Genomic DNA, 6,000 nt, shown 5'->3' with positions numbered 1-6,000 from the left:
TGAATAAAAAATACTACACAGTTTCACAAAATCAGAGGACTATTCTAGGGTAAAATGTCAAACTTCTTTGATTTTCTTGAAAACAACAATATAACTTCTCAAATAAGAATTGAACTCTTATGCTTGGAGTGGTAGCACACGCCTTTAATCTTAGCACTTGGGAGGCAGAATCAGATGGATCTCTATGAGTTCAAGGCCACTCTGGCCTACATAGTAATTTCCAGGACAGCCAGAGCTACATAGTGAGACCCTGTCTCAAAAAACAAAATGAAACAAAAACAAACAGACAAAAGAATTGAACTCTGACCTTCAATCATTGCAAAGAACTGGCTGGTTTGATGGCATAAAATGAAAATGGTTTTTAAAGGTATTACTCATACTTACTTGTGTACCTTAGACATTTTGTTAATAGACAGAAAATCTTTAACTGTGTGATATGAGGTGAGGCTTGAAAAGCAAGTACATTTTTTAGAGCAAACTGAAATGATTAATATCAAATTTTTTGTTGAGAACAAGACTTAATGTTAATAAAAGCAATGACAGAAAACAAGATTGAAAACATCTGATGTCCACAGAAAACAATGGGAGGACATGGCAAACAGTAGAGGGTGGAACACAGTTAGAGAGGGAAGGCAGGATTGTTTTGGATACATGCCCTACTTAGTCCAAATTGTTAGCCATATTGAGACTACAGTTTCAGTTTCTGTAACAGAAAACTTGAGATAGTGTGTTATGAAGAACAGATGGTTCTGTGTTACTGCTCTGGAAGCTAGAAGTCCATGATTGGATGATCCAACTGGGTGGATCCTTTCACCATCACAAGGTGGAAAAGGAGAAAGAGAACACGAAGTGTCTGGCCTGATTGTGACGTCCTCCTCTCTGGCCCCTAGTTCTTTGTGCCCCTTTATGGCCTGATCACCTGTCAAAGGCCAGTTGTGCAGTGGAAACCAAATTACAGCAGCGTTTCAGAAGAGACCCACCTTACTAAGATCCAACAGGGATTGATCGTCGACTTGTTCAAGTCTTCAACCACGTTACAGTTTTCAAAGTGATTTGTTAAACTCCAGCTGTTTCTGCAGCATTCAAGACAGAGCAGTGAGTACTCTGCACTCTCTGTCCGCACCCAGCATGTAACAAACACGTCCCTCACGCGCAAATACAAACCGTGGTCCTCTCCAGCCTTAAGAAGAGAGAGAGAGAGAGAGAGAGAGAGAGAGAGAGAGAGAGAGAGAGAGAGAGAGAGAGAGAGAGAGAGAGAGAGAGAGAGAGAGAGAGAGAGAGAGAGAGAGAGAGAGAGAGAGAGAGAGAGAGAACCATCCCTGTTGCTTGGTTGTGATTTGGCAATGGGTGGAAGGGAAAGGGTTTGAAAGGCAGGCCTGAAAGAGAACAAGGAGTAAGCCATGCAGCGGTGGTGGGGAAAGGCCCGCCAGAGAGCCTGCACTGGCCGAGTTCACTGCCGTGCATTTGGGCCTTGCTGCTGTGGTGTGAGGTCTGGCTAAACCCTGCCCTAGGGTTTGTATGCTGTTCTGTCAAGTGTGTCTCTGGAGAGAAAGATGGGCCTCGCTAAAAAAAGATTCTGGAAATTATTCCAATTTCTTCTATCTAGCAGATAGAAACTAAGTATAATTTATTATGATAAAAAATAGTTCTATTTTTTTTCTGTCTATGATATTATTCAAAAAAAGTCATGGAACTTATTAAACTGCTTTTTAGCTTAGAAAGTAATTTAAAGACAAAATTTTAATACCCATTGTTTTATTATGTTATGCTCTTTAAAGAAATAGCTTCCCAATTTAATAATTAAGACATAATAAAATTTATAATTAGGAGATATTTTTATTCCTTTTTAGCTTATATTGATTTTCATTCTTTGGATGAAAACTATGATCTTTCTGCAATGTGTTCTTTGCTTTAAACAAAGTGTGATGTATGTTTATGAAACTCAAAGGATACTGTCAACCGCAATGGAGTCAGACTTGCTATCCTGTTTATCTTCATAAAGACCATCTGTCTGCTGCACCTCATTTTACACTCTATACCAGGATACAAGTAATAGTAAGGGGTTTCTGGAAAAAAAGTGCACCTTAAAAAAAAAAATCTCTCTGCAATAAATCAATGTATTCCAATACATTACTCAGTAGCTGTCGTTTAACTCCGGTTTGGGAGGCTTCATAAAAGCGGGAAGGAAATGAAGGCAAGAGTATGAAGAAAAATATAAAAAAAATGATGATATTGCCTAGCTACAAGATGCAGAGGGAAATTAATATTCAAAAGGTTAAGGTGTCTGTGAGATGTATGTAATGAGTAACACTCATAGTTTGTTACTATAGGTTCATTGCCTCTAATGTTGAGGACGGCACATGGATAATTTACGATTCCCATTGTCCCCTCTGCAGGGATTAATTCTGAATTATTTATGTACCTATGTATGCACAGAACTGAAACATTTTAGTTAAAGTCAGCCACTCACTCATAGTCTTGAAATTATGCAGCCCTTGTTGCTAAAAATGATGTTAGCCTCTTGTGATTTAAGTCATAACATTTTATTTCCAGTCCCACTGAGATAGAAGGCATGCAGGAAGAAGCGAGGAGTGTGTTTCTCTAGGAGGGATTTCAGAATGCATTTTTAAAAGATGTAAATATATAATGGTAATTTTGTTGAGTCAAATTATTGTTGTAGAGAGCATATAAATAAACCTTTATTTATCTGTGATTTGTGATTTTGAATTTGGTGCAATAAGACCTGTTTTCTTCCCAGTGTCTTCCACACTGTGCCTCTTCATTTCAATAAAGGGAATTCCACCTACGCACTAATTAATCAAGAATGAAATTTCATTTTAGGAAAGTTGTTCTAATCCATTCAGATTTCACACCAAACTGCTTAGTCAACTCATTTTTTTAAAAAGTACTGTTTCTCCTTAATCTCCAGTGATTACTGATTGCCAGTAAATGTTCCTCCAACTATAACCAAATTAATGCAAAACACAAAGTAAGTTGCCATGTCTGTTAACAAAGGGCTATATTCTGGACTAATACTTGCCACAGGTAAAACCTTGTCAGTGAAAGATCATCTTACACGTTAAAATCAATTATATTTGTAGAAAGAGTTTGCATTTGAGGAGTAAATTATTGGCTCTCAAATATTTAATTAAATTTCTTTGAGTGAAACAAATTTCAAATACTCCACCCACAATTCATTTAAGAAAAAAAAATATGAACATACAAAATATAAATGTCTCCAAACAACCAACCCTGGGCTTTGGAATTCAGATAGTTCAGGCTATTCTGATCTTAGAATTTATGTTTCTCTAACAATTATGGTGCATCTCAAGCAGACAGGATGTCGCATAGGGTACTGATATGGAAATAGATAAGGAAATAAAAATATTCAAAGAGCAAGAGAATACACATATGCATATATATAAGACATCAATTTCTCTCTTAGCTCCCGCCTCATACAATTCAACAATTGCTAATAAATTAGGAGGAGGGGCATCTTGATGTACTGCTTGACTATAACACAAAGAAGTGTAGTTAGCACGAAGCTGCAGTGGGTAATGAACAGTATTTTAACTCGGCAGTTTAACCTCCGTGTCTGTCAGCTGTGACCTTTTACCAACCCCAATGAGAGTCTGATTTCTCACTTTTGCTACTCACTGCTGGATGACTGAATGTAGAATTTGACAGCGCGAGGTTTTACATGAAAAGGAAAGGTACTTAAAAAGCATGTTTTGTGATGATAGGCTACATTTATTCACTGTTCATTACACTTGGTGCAGCAGCAGCGTTGGTGGATTGATTGTGTGTGAGGAGCTTGTCTGCTATGGAAGTGAAGAGGCGTTATTGACCTGCATGGTAGCTGAAGTGACCTCTAGATGACCCCCCTTTCACCTGAAATTGACCTTGAAAACAACCTAGGGTTCATTCCCATTTAAATAGGAAGGAAATTCTTCTTAGCAGCACATGAATCATTAGAGCTGATATATTGTGCATTTCCTTTTCTTTCCCCTCCTCTTCTGCTTCACTTTCCGAGGTACCTGCTTGTGGGGGGTAAGGGGATGCTGGCTTTTAAATCTCCAGGCCCTGCAGCTGCTTTGCTTGGTGTTTGTACAGATTTATGGAGGGGGCCAACCAGACTTTGGACTGCTTGATGTAAAATTTTACCATTCATCATTATTGATTAGAGCCCACACTCTATGGCAGAGCCCAAACCTTACTATGACAATTGCTATTTCAGTTGTTATGGACCATAATGGGCCATCGGGATGATTTAAAGGAGCACAGTACCTATCTGTAATTACACATGAATAATCCATGAATTTTGCACCACGATGCTTATGATTAGACCCTAACAATCAAGGCTTGAGACATTTATTCTTGTCCTCTCATTGGCACCTGAGCCAAAAGTTGCCAATTTATGAAAATTTAACCACAACAAGCTTACCCTGTCTTGTGTCAAAATTTAAAAATGAAATCTTAGTTAAAATGAACCACACACTTGTAAGTGATAGTATATTATATTTTTACAGATGACTTGATTAGTAATTGAACTCACTCCTTATTAGAAAATGATGTTCATCTTTACTTCTCCATTAACATTACGAAAATGTATTAGATTTCTTTTATAATTGGTGATAGAGTGAAGCAGAATACTTACTGGTGTCATTATCACTTTTTAAACCAACATTTCTCTTGAAGTCTTTATTCCCATATTTGACTTAAAAGGTAAGAGAAAATAAGCCAAGATCATAGATTAGGATTTACAGTATTATAGAATTTGATGGGTCTTATAGAAACTATAATAACCATTGAAACCAATACACTAGCCTAGAGATCCATATGGTGTGGATCCACAGTAAATCTTTCTCTGATTTTATGTCAAAAGGGTGGTTAGAAAAACTGGTTGCCTCATGATCTTATACATAGTGTAGTCCCTAAGGTACTGGTACAAACACACCTAATGTATGTCCAATTTTGTGATACTCCTCAAGGAATCCCCAATTGCAGAAAATACCTTTGAAAAGACACTACTCTGTGGACACAATAATTTTGAGGTTCTTTTTAGGAAAAGCCAATTTTTAATTTGGTACTCCTGAAGACCTTGATGTGTACAAGTCCAAAACCAGGAAACGTATTCAAATATCTATAAGCTCAATTCTTTCAGTTGTTTGAATTTGTGTAACCAACTGATATATACATACACACACACACACATATATATATATATATATATATATATATATATATATGTATGTATGTATGTATACTCTAGTTTTCTGATATCTTATTTAACAATTTTTGTAGCGGTTTTGGTTTTTGTTTGTTGGTTCGTTGGTTTTTCCGTATACCTTCCAGATGTGCCTAGGAAGTTTCCCTTCTGTCTGGTTTATGACATCTCAGCATTTGAACCTATTGTGTTTAAGTCTGATATATTTTTTATACTGCTCAAATATTTATGTGAAGAGATGAAGGCTTATTAGCAATCTGGTGAAGTACTTGTAAATCTGGATCAAAAATTCGACAGGATATTAATTGCATTGACTTGACCCATTTTTTTAATCTGAAGCTCAATTCTATAATTCTTGTTTCATTTTATGATAATCCTATGCATAAAGAAGGTAACTCGGATATTTGTATACAATAATACCCTACCACCCACGCAGGAGGATTCTACTAATCTGACTTCATTCCTACCTCACCCAGCGTGTGAGGGGCTTACACCTGTGACGGCTTCACAGCTCCTTCAGGCCTGAACTTAAGCAGTGCATGTTATCCATTATGTCTTGGATCCTCCTCTCCATTACACTGATGAACCTCTGCAAGGGTCCCCAGCAGGTTAAAAGGACTTGCAAATTGCAATTATTCTAATTTGGTACTATAGCATGCTTTTCTTTCAACTCCTTGCAACATTGTTTTTCACTGTAAATTTTCTAATGTTGAAGAAAGCATTGGACTTTTCTGCTAAACAGGTTTCACAACATGACTAAAATAATTTTTTAT

General features: G+C 36.9%; 1 long non-coding RNA gene across 1 annotated transcript in view; it reads left to right on the top strand.

Annotated features, from left to right (window-relative positions):
- Positions 1–908: 908 nt before the first annotated feature.
- Positions 909–6,000, top strand: part of LOC121822862 (uncharacterized) — a 58,400-nt gene continuing 53,308 nt past the window's right edge. The window contains exon 1 of the long non-coding RNA XR_013044784.1: positions 909–1,095. This is a non-coding gene — a long non-coding RNA (uncharacterized LOC121822862). The remainder of the gene's footprint in view (positions 1,096–6,000) is intronic.

This window comes from Peromyscus maniculatus, chromosome 15, assembly GCF_049852395.1.
Source record: "Peromyscus maniculatus bairdii isolate BWxNUB_F1_BW_parent chromosome 15, HU_Pman_BW_mat_3.1, whole genome shotgun sequence".
Lineage (NCBI taxonomy): Eukaryota > Metazoa > Chordata > Mammalia > Rodentia > Cricetidae > Peromyscus > Peromyscus maniculatus.
The sequence above is the reverse complement of the archived record's forward strand: the minus strand, read 5'-3'. Positions and strand labels throughout refer to the sequence as shown.